Source organism: Heloderma suspectum, chromosome 2 (genome assembly GCF_057233095.1).
Source record: "Heloderma suspectum isolate Gila_16-S chromosome 2, 16-S_ref, whole genome shotgun sequence".
Classification (NCBI taxonomy): Eukaryota; Metazoa; Chordata; class Lepidosauria; order Squamata; family Helodermatidae; genus Heloderma; species Heloderma suspectum.
Window position 1 is genome coordinate 370,311,406 of NC_139459.1, and position 18,380 is coordinate 370,329,785.

The window sequence follows — 18,380 nt, forward strand, 5'->3', positions numbered from 1 at the left end:
ATTTAGCTTCTGGGCAATTGTTTCTGCTAGGGATATCATTATGTTCTGTTCATCAGCTGGGGGTCTTACTGTGAGAGGAACCGGTGTCATATAACTAGGGATGGCAGAGAATTCCGCCACAGATTCCAGTGAGGCCGGATGCTTTAGAATCAGAATCCCCCGAATCCGTGGTGGAATGGCCTCCTGCCCCCCCCCGCGGAATCCCCCAGGATGGAACTTACCTGGGGCGGATGCGGCGGATTCGGCAGCGGCGGTTCTGCTGGTGGTGGCAGCGGCAGCTGGTCTCCTGGCTGGCCGTGACCGGGCTGCTGTGGCTGCCACTGCCGTCCTTTGAGCTGTGATAGGCTACGTAAGAATTTACGTAGCCTATCACGGCTAACCCCTAAAAAAAACACAAACAAACCAGCGTATGCAAATGGCAGGATTTGCATCCTTCCAGGCTGCCGTGATAGGCTACGTAAGTATTTACGTAGCCTATCATGGCATGCCCAAAACAAACACAAAAAAAACGGTGTACGCAAATGGCGGCAGCTATGGCGGCCGCCATTTGCATTCCCTATTTTTCACCATTCTAGCCTACGTAAATATTTACATAGGCAATTACGGCAGAAAAAAAAGGAACTGTAAATAGCATAGTGGCCGCTATTTGCGTTCTTCCCCCCCCCCCCCGCCGTTTTATCCTACGTAAATATTTACGTGGGCTTTTATGGCGAAAAAGTTGTTGGCATATTGAATGCAGCACTTTAACAGCATCATCTTTTAGGATTTTAAATAGCTCAGCTGGAATACCGTCATCTCTGCTAGCTTTGTTGTTACTAATGCTTCCTAAGGCCCACTTGACTTCACTCTCTAGGACGTCCGGCTCAAGTTCAGTGGCCGCACTATCATGGCTATCAGGGACATTCAGATCTTTCCTGTATAGCTCTTCTGTGTATTCTTTCCACCTCTTCTTAATCTCATCTGCTTCTGTTAGGTCCCTGCCTTCTTTGTCCTTTATCATGCCCGTCTTTGCACAAAATGTTCCCTTGATATCTCCGATTTTCTTGAAGAGATCTCTAGGCTTGCCCATTCTATTGTTTTCCTTGATTTCTTTGCATTGTTCATTTAAGAAGGCCTTTTTGTCTCTCCTGGCTATTCTCTGGAACTCTGCATTCAGTTGGATATATCTTCCCCTTTCTCCCTTGCTTTTCGCTTCCCTTCTTTCCTCAGCTACTTGTAAAGCCTCATCAGACAGCCACTTTGCTTTCTTGCTTTTGTTTTTCTTTGGGATGGATTGAGTTGCTGCCTCCTGAACAATGTTACAGACCTCCGCCCATAGTTCCTCAGGCACTTTATCAGGTCTAATCCCTGAAATCTATTCCTCACCTCCACTGTATATTCATAAGGGATATGATTTAGGTCATACCTGAATGGTTTAGTGGTTTTCCCTACGTTCTTCAATTTAAGCCGAAATTTTGCAATAAGAAGCTCATGAACTGAGCCACAGTCAGCTCCAGGTCTTGTTTTTACTGACTGTATAGAGCTTCTCCATCTTTGGCTGCAAAGGACATAATCAATCTGATTTCGATATTGACCATCTGGTGATGTCCATGTGTAGAGTCGCATCTTGTGCTGTTGGAAAAGCGTGTTTGCTATGATCAGCGTGTTCTCTTGGCAAAACTCTATTAGCCTTTGTCATGCTTCATTTTGTACACCAAGGCCATGCTTGCCTGTTATCCCAGTGATTTCTTGACTTCCTACTTTAGCATTCCAATCCCCTATGATGAAGAGGACATCTTTTTTTGGTGTTAGTTCTAGAAGGTGTTGTAGGTCTTCATAGAACCGATCAACCTCAGCTTCTTCGGCCTCAGTGGTTGGGGCATAGAGTTGAATTACTGTGATGTTGAATGGTTTGCCTTGGATTCATACTGAGATCATTCTATTGTTTTTGAGATTGTACCCCAGTACTGCTTTTCCCACCCTTTTATTGACTATGAGTGCTACTCCATTTCTTCTCAGGGATTCTTGCCCACAGTAGTAGATATGATGGTCACCTGAATTAAATTTGCCCATGCTTGTCCATTTTAGTTTGCTGATTCCCAAGATGTCGATGTTCAATCTTGCCATCTCATGTTTGACCACCTCCATCTTACCTTGATTCATTGATCTGACATTCCAGGTTCCTAAACAATATTGTTCTTTACAGCATCGGATTTTCTTTTCACCACCAGACACATCCACAGCTGAGTGTCCTTTCAGCTTTGGCCCAGCTGCTTCACTCTTTCCGGCGCTACTTGGAAATACCCTCTGCTCTTCCCCAGTAGTATATTGGATACCTTCCGACCTGAGGGGCTCATCTTCCGGCATCATATCTTTTAGCCTTATGAGACGTTCCATGGGGTTTTCTTGGCAAGAATACTGGAGTGGGTTGCCATTTCCTTCTCCAGTGGACCACATTTTGTCAGAACTCTCTGCCATGACCTGTCCATCTTGGGTGGCCCTGCACGGCATAGCTTATGGCTTCACTGAGTTACGCAAGCCCCTTCGCCACAACAAGGCAGTGATCCATGAAGGGGCTTATTTAAACTACTTGTATATCATTAGAACTCTAAGCATATTACAGAAGGAATACAGAAAATACAATGTAAAAGCCAATATAAAAACAATACAAAATAATAAATACCTTAAAAACATTACAGAAACAGTAAAATGGAGCACCACAATTAACAGGTGCGTCTTCGAGAGGACAGGTGCATCTTGTAAACAGGTGCATCTTGGAGAGGAGCCTGAAGTTTGCCACAGTTTCCGCCTCTCAGACCACATGTGTATTCCAGAAGGTGAGGGGCCCTCTTATGAGCCATTACTTGATGACACACTGTTGGTGTGGGAGGATGAGCAAGGCCTCTATGTCTGTGCGTGTGTGTTTGTATTCATGTATTGTCAGGTGCAAATAACACCTCATGCATCTTGTGAAGTGGACTCTGGTTCCTGAAAGCTGGCGCTCTAATGAAACTGTATTGGAGTTTTGTTTTGAAGTGTGACTAAGGGCGCAATCGTATGCATGTTTAGACAGAGAAAAAGCCTACAACTCCCAGCATTCCCCAGCCAACCATGCTGGCTGGGGGAATGCTGGGAGTTGTAGGCGTCTTTTCTATCTAAACATGCATAGGATTGTGCCCTTATTCTATTTTGAAAGAAAATAGAAGGAGTGAAAAGGAAGAACGCCACGTTTGTCTTATGGTTATGGTTGATTGCTTCATATTGTTTTTACGTGTATATATATATTATATAGTATTTGTGTATGTTGTCTGTTCTTTTCTTTTCTTTTTAATGTAAATGGCTTTTAACCTCTGTATACCGTATTTTTAATGTTTTTAATCTTTGTAAACTGCCCAGTAAGCTTTGGGTATGGGGCAGTATAGAAATGTAATTACTATTAACAAGAATAAAGATGATGACATTACTGCAACAAGACAACTACTTCCACCGTGCAGTCTTACACAAGCCTGCTCAGGGGGCTTAGCCACAGTAAGAGCAATGAAAGTCGGTGCCAGGAAATGGAACTTTGAAACGAAACGCGCGCCGCAGTGAGGCCTCGCAAAGATAGGAGGCAGCGCGAACAGCCCTCTCTTCGGGTTCCCAATTCAGGATGCCCTATGCGAACCCTTGCGGCATTTGGATGGGTCCTCCTATACTAAAGGCATACAGCCCAACTCTGGATTTTGGGTTCTCTCCCCACCTCCCCGGCCCCATAGACCAGCATGGCTACCTTTGTTTTGCTTTTATGTGCTCTGCTACAAAGCTCCGTGGTGGCCCCGGTCCTGTTTCTTTGCCCACAGGGTCCTTTGCACGCGACCGCACTTCCCTCCAATTGGGAACCGGAATTGTCTGTTGAGCATCATGAAGGCTTGGAGCTCTTGGTGATAAAGAACGATTTTGGGAGGAGGGTTGTCCTCCTGTATGTGTTTATTACATTTCTATACTGCCCAATAGCTGAAGCCGTGTTCACAAAAATTAAAACCACAAGTCCAGCCTAAAAAGAAGCAGCGTGTCTGGAGAGATCGATGCATGGCAGATGAGTCATATATTTATTTGAACAGGAAGATACCGTCTTATTTGCTAAAAAGCCACCAAGGCGGTGCACGACCATTCAAAAAAAGAAAAGCTTAAGACGATTTTAAAAAACACGTTAAAAAAGTAATACATTATGGGTGCAATCCTATGCATGTTTAGACAGAAAACAAGTCCTACAACTCCCAGGTCCTGCTGGGGAGTCTAAACATGCATAAGATTGCACCCAAAAGCGGGGGGGGGGGGGGAATCATAGGCTGTCAATGGAAGTAGCACCGACCAGCGATACATATAATTGCCCCGCTATGCTCTATGTATGAGAACCTCATCGCACGAGGCTATTTCACAATTTACTCTGCAAAGCAGCATGCTTTCTGTGTGTATGTGGGGGGCTCCGTTGCTGTCAGCTGTTTACGGGGGTGGTTGCAGTCTTCTTCCTCGCCCCCCGTCTTCCTCCTCCCCCTCCACCAGGTCTGTGCTGGCTTTGAGCCTCTCCTAACCTGGCCAAGAAAACTCTCCTCCCAGCCCAGGTCAACAGCCAGACACGGGGGGGGGGGGGCAATTGCCACAGGGAATGAAGCAATGTTGCTGGGTGTGACAGATCATCGGGGATCGTGGAGGCACGCCCTGCCCTGGGAGACCCCCTTGCAGCTGCTTCACTCCTGAATAGGGATGTACAAAAGTGATTTGCCTTTTTGCAGATTCTGTTCATGGTGTGGGGGGAGGCGTTCCATCCCTCCCCCCGGAATCCTCGACGGGGGGGAGGTGATCCGGTCCTCCCCTCCTGGAATCCTCGACAGCCGGCTCTGCTCCGCGGCGGCTCCGCGGAGCAGCCAGCCAAGCCAGGGCCATCCGCAGCTGGATTTCCAGCCGCGGCGGCTGCTGGGTAAAAACAAAACAAAAAACGGCGTATGCAAATGGCGGCGGCTATGGCTGCCGCCATTTGTGTTCCTTATTTTTCGCTGTCTTAGTCTATGTAAATATTTACGTAGACTATTACGGCAAAAATAAAGGGGAACGCAAATAGCAAATATTTACGTAGGCTAAAACGGCGAATCAAAAAGGGACGCAAATGGCGCCCACTACGCTATTTGCATTCCCCTTTATTTTCGCCATAATAGTCTACGTAAATATTTACATAGACTAAGACGGCGAAAAATAAGGAACGCAAATGGCGGCAGCTGTAGCTGTCGCCATTTGCGTACGCGTTTGTTTTTTTTTTTAACCGGGATGTGATAGGCTACATAAGTCTTTACATAGCCTATCACGTCTCTGTAAAAAAACAAAACAAAAAAACGACAAGACTGCAAATGGTGGCGGCGGCAGCTGGTCGGAAGACCAGCCGCCAAAGCCGCCGCTGCCCGGAACATCCGCCCCAGGTAAGTCTCTGAGTTACACAAGTCCCTTCACCACAACAAGGCAGTGATCCATGAAGGGGATGATGCCATTGCCATAGCCTAAAAGTCGGTAACCCCTTCATGGATCACTGCCTTGTTGTGGTGAAGGGGCTTGCGTAACTCAGTGAAGCCATAAGCTATGCCATGCAGGGCCACCCAAGACGGACAGGTCATGGCGGAGAGTTGTGACAAAATGTGGTCCACTGGAAAAGGAAATGGCAACCCACTCCAGTATTCTTGCCAAGAAAACAACTGACATGGAACAACCGATTGGTTTCAAATTGGGAAAGGAGTATGACAAGGCTGCTTATTGTTGCCCTGCTTATTTAACTTATACGCAGAGTACATCATGAGAAACGCCAGGTTGGATGAATCACAGGTCGGAATTAAGATTGCCGGGAGAATTATCAACAACCTCAGATATGCAGATGATACCACCCTAATGGCAGAAAGCGAAGAGGATCTAAAGAGCCTCTTGTTGAGGGTGAAAGAGGAGAGTGCAAAAGCTGGTTTGAAACTCAACATTACAAAAACGAAGATCATAGCATCTGGCCCCATCACTTCCTGGCATATGGAAGGGGAAAAAATGGAAGAAGTGACAGATTTTATTTTCTTGGGCTCCAAGATCACGGCAGACGGTGACTGTAGCCATGAAATTAAAAGATGCTTGTTCCTTGGGAGGAAAGCCATGGCAAACCTAGACAGCATAGTAAGAAGCAGAGACATCACCTTGCCGACAAAGGTCCGTCTAATCAAACCTATGGTTTTCCCAGTAGTAACGTATGGCTGTGAGAGCTGGACTGTAACGAAGGCTGAGCGCCGAAGAATGGATGCTTTCGAACTGTGGTGCTGGAGAAGACTCTTACGAGTCCCCTGGACTGCAAGGAGGTCAAATCAGTCCATCCTAAAGGAAATCAACCCTGAGTGCTCATTGGAAGGACAGATACTGAAGCTGAAATACTTTGGCCACCTAATGCGAAGAGAAAACTCTCTGGAAAAGACCTTGATGCTGGGAAAGACTGAAGGCAAAAGGAGAAGGGGACGACAGAGGATGAGATGGCTAGATAGCATCACCGATGCAATGAATATGAAGTTGAGCACGCTCCAGGAGAGAACGCAGGACAGGAAGACCTGGCATGCTATGGTACATGGGGTCACAAAGAGTCGGACACGACTGAACGACTGAACAACAAAAAGTCGGTAAAGGGAATAGAGGTGCTTTGGTAAAACGTGTCAACTCCTGCGAACAATTATTATAAACAGTTGGAATTACAGCTTATCAGAAAGTTCAGTTCTGTCACCTCTTGCCTGAACAGAGATCATGGTTTCCTATCCCCCTAGAGGTGTCACTGAACGCAAACAGCCCAGTATTGGTTTGTTGTTGCAGTCGTTCAGTCGTGTCCGACTCTTCGTGACCCCATGGACCATAGCACGCCAGGCCTTCCCGTCCTGCAGTCTCTCCTGGAGCGTGCTCAAGTTCATATTCATTGCATCGGTGATGCTATCTAGTCATCTCATCCTCGCGGGGAGCGCGGGGGGCCGCAGGCTTTCCCCTGTCCACCCGCGCGCTAGGTTGCGCCCAGAGGGGGCGGGGCAGCCGCGGGTGACCATGGCAGCGGCCCCTACAAGCTGCGTGTCAGCGCCCCAGTATGCTCCACGTCTGAAAAGGGGGGCGACGTGTGAGGGCGGAAAGCCCCCACCAGAGAGCCCCCAGGACAGGAGTGCAGCCTCAGAGCTGGGTGCGGACCCGCTTTGCTCTCTGCCGCGGACCGGAGTTGTGAAATGCACAAAGGCCGAGACAGTCAGCGTCAGCTTCCTAGAATAGAAGGGTTGGAAGGGACCTACGAGGCCATCGCGCCCAACCCCCTGCTCAGTCTGTTTTGATTATTTATCTCCCCCGCTTCAGAGTCAGGTAGATTCATGCAGAAAGCGAAACCTTTTTATTTCAAGCCTCCAGCCTGTTGTAGATTAGCGGTGCTTCCAGGTGAGGCTTTTCTTGTGCCATCGGGAAATATTTATTGAGCTTTCCCCCAGATTGCCCCAGATCGAACCTGGTGACCGGCACGTGCAGATCAAAACTCTGCAACTGAAATTTCAGGGCCTCCCCTGTTTGCCGTGCCTGTGTGTGGAGTGGCTGGGTGGATTTGGGTCCCTCTGTAGGGCAGTGCTCACCTGGAGTGCTAGAAAAGATGTTCTTTGCTGTCGCTGGGAAGTGAGCAAAAGGTGGGCAACTTAGCGCAGAGGGCAGGTGACTCTGCAATAAAACCAACTGTGCTGGTGCTGTTTGCTTTCTGCTTTGAGTTTGCAGAGGAGGGTGGATAGTGGCCTGACTCGGGTGGGGGGTGGGGGGAGAGAAACTGGTGGGCAGAGCATATCTACTGGGCCCCCATTTCCTACCACCAGTTAGGTTTGGGCCCTTGTCAGCCACAGTGTAACCGTGGCAACTGTGAAGTGGAAGCACATAGCAGCTTCCGCATTCTGTGACCTTGCACATTTGGTGGCAGGAAGAGCGGGAGAAGCTGAGATCATCTTCAGAAGACAGGGAGGGAAGTGGAGGTGGCAGAGTTAAAAATATATATATATGGGTGGTTTTTTCACGAACCCATCCCTAGGCTTGGTTATTACAGACTTGAGTTGCAGAAGAGTCCAGGATCAGGGAGCCGAGTGTAAGACTTCAGCATAAAGGCAGGTTTGGGGGAGAGATTTAATTTCCTGTGTCCTTGATCCCAGCATTTCCTCATTTTTACTGAGTAATGTTGCACAAATGGCTAGTGTCGCCCCCTGGAGGCTAGTTCAGTTTGCCCCAAAGAGGAGAGTCACACTGCAGGCTCGATCCAACTCCGTTTTATTGTTTTGCAAAACAGGTCAGCAAAGGAGCTGTTGCTCAAAGCAAGGCTGCCCAAGGCAACGCATATATAGGTTCTGTAGACAAAGAACGTATTTTTAATTGGTTAACATATCTGATACCGGACTGCCTATATCAGGCAACACATAGTTGCTTAAAGCATCTGTCGCCCACCCCTCATAGCAACAGGGTCTGTGGTCGTGCTAAAACAAGCGGATATAATGGCGCCTTAGTTGGCTCAGTTAATGCAGTGTCAGCTAATAATACTTCACACAGCTGTTAGTATAGCATCAGCTAATAATACCTTGCACAACTGTTAGCACAGTGTCAGCCAATGCATCAGTCTCCCCCCTCAAGATGCTTTCTTACTCATTCTTGCTCAATTAGAGCTAAATTTTGGTAGTGGACCAGCATCTCTCGGTTGACTGCTGACTGTGCCACCTGCCTGACAAAGCCATGACACATGGCAACAGGCATGACAGCAGGCAGAAAATGAGGATAATGACACTACCGGCCACCCAATCAAGGAGAAGATGAGGATGAAACTTTGAAAAGCAAATAGCCAGTGTTTCAAGGAAGCAGGATGCAGTAGTAATGGGGGACTTCAATTTCCCCGATATTTGTTGGGAGACAAATTCTGCAAAACATGGCCCCTTCAGGAAATTCCTGACTTGTGTGGCGGATAACTTCCTCCTACAGAAAGTAGGGGAAGGAACTAAAGGGTTGGCTATCCTTGACTTGATCCTAACCAACAGAGATGACTTAGTGGATCAAGTAGCAGTTACAGGAACTCTGGGGGAAAGCGACCATGATGTACTTGAGTTCTTGGTTCTAAGAGAAGCAAAAGCTGAGTGTAGTCAAACGCGTACCTTGGATTTTAGGAAAGCTGATTTTAATAAACTCAGAACAATGATCAGTAAGGTCCCATGGCAAGCGACTCTAACGAGAAAAGGAGTCCAAGATGGGTGGGAGCTTGTAAAAAAGGAAATTCTCAAGGCACAATTACAAACAATTCCAACAAGAAGAAAAGGTGGAAGACAACAGAAGAAGCCAATGTGGCTTCACAAAAAGCTTTGCGATGACCTGAAAACAAAAAAGGACACATATAGGAAGTGGAAGAAGGCCAAACAACAAAGGAAGAGTACAGGGAGGTAGCACAGAATTGCAGGGATGTCGTCAGGAAGGCTAAAGCTGAGAACGAGCTGAGGTTAGCGAGGGATGCCAAAAGGGACAAAAGGGCTTTCTTCAGCTACATGCATAGTAAAAGGCAGAGGAAAGAAATGGTGGTTCAGCTATTAAACAAGGATGGCAAAATGATAACAGATGACAAAGAAAAGGCAGAAGTGCTCAATTCAGTCTTCTCCTGAAAGAGGGTCTATGACCCCCCCCTGGCAAAGGCGAAGTACAGGCTGAAGGGGCAGGATTGCAGCTTGAGATCGATAGGCATATGGTCAAGGAACACCTCATTACTTTGAATGAGTTCAGATCTCCAGGGCCAGATGAACTGCATCCTAGAGTAATAAAGGAACTGGCAGAAGAACTCAGAACCGCTGTCTATTCTCTTTGAGAAATCATGGAGGACAGGGGAAGTGCCAGGTGACTGGAGGAGGGCTAATGTTGTTCCTATCTTCAAAAAGGGTAAAAAGGAGGAACCTGGGAACTACAGACGAGTCAGTCTGACATCAATCCCTGGGAAAATTCTGGAGGAGATTATAAAGCAATCCATCTGTAAGCACCTTGAAAACAATGCAATGGTTACTCAAAGCCAACATGGATTTTTCAAGAACAAATCCGGACCAACGAATCTGATCTCATTTTTGGATCAAGTAACCTCCCTTGTGGACGGTGGGAATGCTGTGGACATCATATACCTCGACTTCAGCAAAGCTTTCAACAAAATGCCCCATGATATCCTGATGAGCAAACTAGCTCAAAGTGGGCTAGATGAAACAACGATCCGGTGGATCCACAGTTGGCTACAGAATTGGACTCAAAGAGTGCTTATCAATGGGACCTTCTCAAACTGGGGAGAGGTAACGAGCGGGGTACCGCAGGGCTCAGTCCTGGGCCCAGTGCTCTTCAACAATTTTATGAATGACTTGGAGGAGGAGGTGCAGGGAATGCTGATCAAATTTGCAGATGATACAAAATTGGGTGGGATAGCTAATACATTGGAAGACCGAAACAAAATTCAAAGTGATCTTGATAGACTGGAGCACTGGGCAGAAAACAACAGAATGACATTTAATAGGGATAAATGCCAAGTTCTGCACCTAGGAAAAAGAAACCAAATGCACAGTTACAAGATGGGGGATACGTGGCTCAACCACACTACAAGCGAGAAGGATCTTGGAATTGTTGTCGATCACAAGCTGAATATGAGCCAACATGTGATGTGGCTGCAAAAAAGGCAAATGCTCTTTTGGGCTGCATTCATAGAAGCATCGCTTCCAAATCCCGGGAAGTAGTAGTTCCCCTCTACTCAGCACTGGTTAGGCCTCATCTGGAGTACTGTGTCCAGTTCTGGGCACCACACTTTAAGAACGATGCAGACAAACTGGAGAAGGTTCAGAGGAGGGCAACAAAGATGATCAGGGGACTGGAAACAAAGCCCTATGAAGAGAGACTGAAGAACTGGGCATGTTTAGCCTTGAGAAGAGAAGACTGAGGGGAGATATGATAGCGCTCTTCAAGTACTTGAAAGGTTGTCCCAGAGAGGAAGGCCAGGATCTCTTCTCGATCATCCCAGAGTGCAGGACACGGAATAATGGGCTCAAGTTACAGGAAGCCAGATTCCGGATGAACATCAGGAAACACTTCCTGACTGTTAGAGCAATACGACAGTGGAACCAATGACCTAGGGAGGTGGTGGGCTCTCCCACACTGGAGGCGTTCAAGGCGAGGCTGGACAGCCATCTGTCAGGGATGGTCTGACTTGGATTCCTGCATTGAGCAGGGGGGTGGACTCGATGGCCTTGTAGGCCCCTTCCGACCCTACTATTCTATGATTCTATGACACAAAGTATCCTGAATCCTCTTTTCAGCCAGCCAAAGTTGGGAAGCCAAGAGGTAAACCAGTCGCTCACGTCCCACCCTCTCCAGGTTTGCACTGGGACATGGGCGACTCGGACCATGTTATCTGCCAGATCAATAATGGCTTGGCTGTTGTCATCAATTTCCATGCAACAATCAGTCCAATTAAATTTTTGGCAAAGGCCACCCTTGGTGGCTAACAGGTAGGCCAGGGCGGCCCTATTTTGGAGGACATTTTGCAGAAGCCGCTTTAACTCGGCTGCTCCCAACTTGAGGGCAGACGATGATTGGTTTGTCCCTACTTCTACTATAGCTTGTAAGTGAATAATGTGGTTAGTTAAATATGTGGGTTCTCTTCCTACTACAGTTGGTTCCCACATTGCAGGCCCATAATATCTAATTATTCTCTCTGCTGGCCATTCTTCATTTCCCCACCATTGGGTTGCCAAGAGGGTCCTTTTCTCTTGCAAGTATACCCAGTGGAGGAGAGGAGTACTTTTGGGCAGGAGGATAAAGGGTGGCCTAAGGGTAGCCGGATAGCATATTCCAGCGCAGTTAGCAGGGAGCTTAGTATAGGCTCTGCTCCCGCATGCCCAATAGTGCCCTGTTAGAGCAAGCCAAGCCCCCAAATTCTGGGGGGTCAAGATATTGAGTATAACATTCAAAGCACAAGGTTGAGTCCCCGCATGGGCTAAAGGTCCCATTTATAAAACAAGCTCTCGTGTTTATGTCTTTTGTCAGGTGTCAGATACAATGGTATAGGGGCAGTGAGTTATCATGGGGGATTGACCATAGTTCACATTGGTGCTTGCCTAAATACCTTGCAGTCTTAGGCTTGAGAGTGATAAAGTCTGCATATCCTGCACAAAAGATCTTTTTTGAAGGGTGATTGTTGTGCCAGACCCCTTTCCTTACTACGTAATTTTTACAAGTGCTCGTCCCCACGAACTCTTGATGCGAGCTACATTCATTTTGCATAAAGCACCACTCTCCTACTTTCGGGTACACTTCCCGGTACTCCCCCTTTGACTTAATTCCATCCTCCTCCCAAGTGGTGCTGTTTCCGGGGATTCGATAGTCGGTGTGTATTAGCTCGGTTACATTTAGGGGATATGGAATCCACAACCCTGCCCCTCCTCCCCGCTCATCGGCTCGGACAGAAACCCAGCAATCAGTTAAACAGAAATAAGTGGCTATTCCTTGGACTAATGAGATCATTACATTTTGACTAGTATGATTCATTATTAACTCGAGGACTGGAGTAGCGGGAATCCCTAGCACTATTATCATTAGCCACACCAGGGTAGTTATTACAGAAGGCATTATCTTTAACTTTTGGTGTGTGTTTTGTACAGTTTTAACTTTAGCCCTGTGGTAGGCTTGCTATGCCAGTGGATGGCTTCTTGCTCCGAGGGAGCGTCAGCGTCCGGAGTAACCGCTCTCTGGGAGTTGATGTTCTCCGCCGAGTTGTACCTCTTCACTCCGGAGCAGTGGATCCACTTGTCGACATCGACCACCTTGAGGGCAGTATGGGTTATTAGCAGCACCTCGTAGGGTCCTTCCCACCTCTCCGTCAGGGGGTTCTTTTTCCCCTTTTCGAGCAACAATGGGGTTGGAGAGTTTTCGATTCGGGAGCTACCCAAGCCCATCATGTTCTATGTCCCTCCTCGGACCTATGTGCCGAGGCTAGCCCTTCTCGTGCCAAGCCTCCCTTGGTGATTATAGTGGGACTCAAACCCACAATCCCCAAGACTTTCGACAACACAAATACTCCTCCAGCGACCCCAGTGCCTTCTTCTTGTTAACCATATGTTAACCAACTCAGTTTTATTGTTTTGCAAAACAGGTCAGCAAAGGAGCTGTTGCTCAAAGCAAGGCTGGCCCCAGGCAACGCATATATAGGTTCTGTAGACAAAGAACGTATTTTTAATTGGTTAACATATCTCATACCGGACTGCCTATATCAGGCAACACATAGTTGCTTAAAGCATCTGTCGCCCACCCCTCGTAGCAACAGGGTCTGTGGTCGTGCTAAAACAAGCGGATGTAACAGCGCCTTAGTTGGCTCAGTTAATGCAGTGTCAGCTAATAATACTTCACACAGCTGTTGGTATAGCATCAGCATTGGTTCTAATTTTTTGTACCGCCCAAAGAGCTTCGGCTACTGGGCGGTATAGAGATGAAATGAATAAATAAATACTGCATGAAGACCCACATATGGTCTCATGGTGCTTGGCTGCTCTCAGCCCTCACGCTCTCCTTGCAAGGAAGGAGGGGCTGCTGCGCTGCCTCGCAGGGAGAGACGTGGCTGTGCAGGTGGGGGGGTGGCAGGACGGGAATCAAGACGAGAGCACCCTCTCAGCTCCCATCCTGCCAGCACTGCCGCTGAGCAACCGCTGCTGAGCGACCGCGTCTCTCTCTGCCGGCACCGGGTTGTATATTTTTGAAATGCACCTGGGTGTGACGTTGTGCCTCGCCATGACTGTTTGAGCTGGGGAGTCCCTCGTGGCTTGGCTCTAAAGGGAATGTGCGCCACGCACAACGGGGGAGTGGGGCGGCTGTGTGGGTGAGGGCGACAGCCAAAAGGGCAGAGGGAAACTTCCCTGGCATCTTCTAGGGCCCCAGGGAGGGCATTGTTGCACTGCTGTCCTCCCGTCATTTTCTTTTGTGCCCTTTGGGATCTGCGAGTGGCTCTTCAGTTTTCTGCACATCTCCAGGCCAAAGGATCAGGTGAAGGGAGGGGGGGCCCTTGGCTGGAGACCCTCCCCAAGTCAGAATGGACAGTCATGGCCTAGATCATTGGTGCACGAACCTTTCGGCCCTGAGGGCGCACCAGGCAGAGCCGGGGGCCACACACACCAACACCCAAGCCTGGGGTTTCTCTTGCCGGCGGTAGCAAAGGGATCCTTCCTGATCCCCGATCTCTCTTCAGAAATCGGAGAAAAGGGAAGGGCTTCTCTGGGTAGCGCTGGCACAGCAAACCCCAGGCAATGCCGCCACAGCGGGGCACATGGGGGGGGTCTTGTGGGCAGCCAGAAATGGCTGCCCTTTTTGCACCCCTGGGCTAGATGGACTACTGGACTGTCCTGGGATGGTTTCCTCTATTTCCCCTGAAGCATCAGAGTGGGGGAAGCAATGAAATCTTGCCCGTCCCTAGCGAACTATTGACTCTGTCCCGGTTCTAAAGACTTGATATGATGTGAAGGTGGGTGTTTTTCTGAAACGCTCTCCCCTTGATTTCGCCCACTGCAGAATGGTGCTTCAATTCGGATCACCCTCCCCTCCTTCCGGAAGAAGGGGGGAAAGGACTAAAGCGCAGTCGGCTCAGGTAAGAGATTCTCTCTGGAAGGTCCCTGTGGGTTTGGTCAGGAGGGGAAAGAGCAGGATGGTTCCCATAGGTTTATAGGGTTCCCTTATAAAACAACAAAAAGCCTCAAGTGGTGCTCGTACAATAATTGCACCAAAAGAAAGATAACGATGCTCTTTGGAGATCCAGTATTCCAGCTGAGCTATTTAAAATCCTAAAAGATGATGCTGTTAAAGTGCTGCATTCAATATGCCAACAAATTTGGAACACTCAACAATGGCCGCAAGACTGGAAAAGGTCAGTTTACATTCCAATTCCAAAGAAGGGCAACGCCAAAGAGTGTTCAAACTATCGCACAATTGCGCTCATTTCACATGCCAGCAAGGTCACAATAAAAATGTGGCAAATTCTTAAAGAGATGGGAGTACCAGACCACCTTACCTGTCTCTTGAGAAACCTGTACGAGGGTCAAGAAGCAACAGTAAGAACCAGACAAGGAACAACCAAGTGGTTCAAAATTGGGAAAGGAGTACGACAAGGCTGCATATTGTCACCCTGCTTATTTAACTTATATGCAGAGTACATAATGAGAAACGCCGGGTTGCATGAATCACAGGTCGGAATTAAGATTGCTGGGAGAATTATCAACAGCCTCAGATATGCAGACGATACCACCCTAATGGCAGAAAGCGAATAGGATCTAAAGAGCCTCTTGTTGAGGGTGAAAGAGGAGAGTGCAAAAGCTGGTTTGAAACTCAACATTAAAAAAACTAAGATCATGGCATCTGGCCCCATCACTTCCTGGCATATAGAAGGGGAAGAAATGGAAGCAGTGACAGATTTTACTTTCTTGGGCTCCAAGATCACCGCAGACAGTGACTGTAGCCATGAAATTAAAAGACGCTTGCTCCTTGGGAGGAAAGCTATGGCAAACCTAGACAGCATAGTAAGAAGCAGAGACATCGCCTTGCCGACAAAGATCCGTCTAATCAAAGCTATGGTTTTCCCAGTAGTAACGTATGGCTGTGAGAGCTGGACTATAAGGAAGGCTGAGCGCCGAAGAATTGACGCTTTCGAACTGCGGTGCTGGAGAAGACTCTTACGAGTCCCCTGGACTGCAAGGAGGTCAAATCAGTCCATCCTAAAGGAAATCAACCCTGAGTGCTCATTGGAAGGACAGATACTGAAGCTGAAGCTCAAATATTTTGGCCACCTAATGTGAAGAGAAAACTCTCTGGAAAAGACCCTGATGCTGGGAAAGACTGAAGGCAAAAGGAGAAGGGGACGACAGAGGATGAGATGGCTAGATAGCATCACCGATGCAATGAATATGAACTTGAGCACACTCCTGGAGAGAGCGTGGGACAGGAAGGCCTGGCGTGCTATGGTCCATGGGGTCACGAAGAGTCGGACACGACTGAACGACTGAACAACAATAAATGGAAAAAAGCAATGAAAGTCTATTATAAAAGCTAATAGATTCGTGAAGGGATTTCCCCCGACATTCTCATCAGCACAAGATGTCTGCAAGGATGGATGATACTCTGCTTTGGTCGGGTTCCCCGCTCAATAAGGAATGAGGCTGGAGGGTGAGGCTGAGTTAAGCACTCCTGTTTTCGTGCACGAAGGCTGATCGCCAACAGGTGGGAACAACAACCTTCTTCTAACAAACACACATTCTTATACCTTAGATAGGAGACAGCCCAAAGGCTAGTCGTCCAATCGTTCTGTAGCCTAATGGCCAATCACAACACAGCATACTATTAGCCTATGTCATTACTCAAGATTATTCCTCCTCATATGATGACTCCGAAATGAGTACAGACTTTGCAACGCTTACAGAAACCGTTGATTAGCAAGCAGCAACTTCTAACTGCAGGAACAGCAAATTCTAACAGTAAGGGAAAAACAGGAAACATCTGGCACATTGCTCAGACTTTCTGAGCAACCCTACTAAGCTCTTTTCTCCGTTGGCTCTTGGGACCTGGAGACTTTGACCCTTGATTTAGGCTGAAGTGAACCAGGCCAAAATGTGTTTCCTCAGATGATCAAATCCTGTTAATGTCTTGGGATAATCAAAAATCCTCTCACTTTCAAGAGCCCTGACACCGAGCACACAACAGCCCCTGACTGGCCCAATGACATTCTCCCACCATGCGCCTTCTACGCGACAACACTGCCGGAGACAACCGTCAAACCACACGTAGCTGGAGCATGTATCACTTGTTGTGACAGGATCCTATTTCATTGGCTAAAATACAGACAACTGCGACACGTCATTTTGAAACCGATGATGCCCCGGGCCGCTGCATGAACAGAATGCTGGACCAGATGGACCTTGGTGTGATCCAGCAGGGCTCTTCTGTTCTCAGCTCTGGAATATGATGTCAGCTGAGAAACTCCCCAGTCAAGTAGAAATGCTTCGAGGGGAGCAGGAATGGACTCCTCCTGTGGCGCATGGTGCTGCTCCGTCCAGGAGCGAGGCAGCTGGGATGGGAGGGGGCAGTGTGTGTCCTCCTGCCAGGGCCAGCTTATGTCCTCTTGCATTACATTTTGTCCTTATCCAAAACTCACCGCTCGCTATAATGGGTGGCCAAATTCCTGGCCTTCTGGCCTGATCTCTCAAACCCCCCAGCACTGCATAGCTCAGGGCCTTGCTCAAACCCACCAACACCCACGCCAGCGGAACCCATTCACCTAAAATGTGATGCACAGACTGGGTTTGGACATGTTTATTTAACCTATCCTGGGTTGTCGTGTCGTCTGTCGGGAATTTTTAAATCCATGATGGCTTATTTGCCCCAAACGACCCACAGTCTGCAGTACGGGTCATTTCACCCACCGTGGGTCGTCATGTCGTCTGGCGGGCACCCTGGGTTCTTTTGGTCGCCTGCAGAGCTGGGCTGCAAGAGCACTGAGATCGCTGCCGCTGTGCTCCTGCGGGCACTTCCGTGTTAAGGAAAGAGCCTACGTGGGCTGCTTCAGTAGCATCTACGGGGGAGATGCCAACTGGAAACACCCTAAGTTTGCAGGATCCGGACCTAACTTCACACACAGCCTCACCTAGTCAGGAGGCACCCGATGCACTGCGTAAAGAATCCTTTCTTTTCTCTCTGAATATTTGGCTTTTACTTCTGATTATTTTTATATGGGACTTTTAGGCTGTAATTCTATACCCAATTACCTCAGAGTAGGTTCCCTTGAACTCAGTGGGACTTACTTCTGAGTAGACGTGCATACGAGTAAGTTGTCAGCCAAATTATTACACATCGCTTTACCTGATGCTTTTCCTGGCCTTGTTCACTCAGCTTCGTATTCTTGGCATGTGTTTTTCCACTTCTCTTTCTCTGTGCGAAACAGGAAAATAATATTCTCGATTAAAAGTATGCACGGAAAAAATAGAGGCGGAGAGAGAGAGGTGTCAGAACTGCCTCAGGTGTCACAACTCTGGAACAGACTGCGCCGGAGTGGTGGGCTTGGGGGCGGAAGACCCCGGTTTAAATCTTTGCTCAGCCCATGACGCTCCCTGGGTTGCCTTGGGCCAGTCACCCACCCTTGCCTACTCTAAACAAAAAAATGAATTCATTAAAAACGGTACAAGAACTAACAGTGAGCAGAGGAGCGAGAATTCATTAGATGTGGCACATTTCATTTTGGGCCTTCGTGTACAGTGTTCCACGCGTGGCCAGTGGTTCTCTTCCACTATCCTCCTTTCGGACGTAATCAGTGAAGCAGCACCATGTGCCAG

The 18,380-nt window shown here is 48.1% G+C and overlaps 1 long non-coding RNA gene across 1 annotated transcript in view; it reads right to left on the reverse strand.

Annotated features, from left to right (window-relative positions):
• Positions 1-12,037: 12,037 nt before the first annotated feature.
• Positions 12,038-18,380, reverse strand: part of LOC146356044 (uncharacterized) — a 33,719-nt gene continuing 27,376 nt past the window's right edge. The window contains exons 4-5 of the long non-coding RNA XR_014787298.1: positions 17,911-17,979; positions 12,038-12,842 (exon numbers count right to left, since the gene is read on the reverse strand). This is a non-coding gene — a long non-coding RNA (uncharacterized LOC146356044). The remainder of the gene's footprint in view (positions 12,843-17,910; positions 17,980-18,380) is intronic.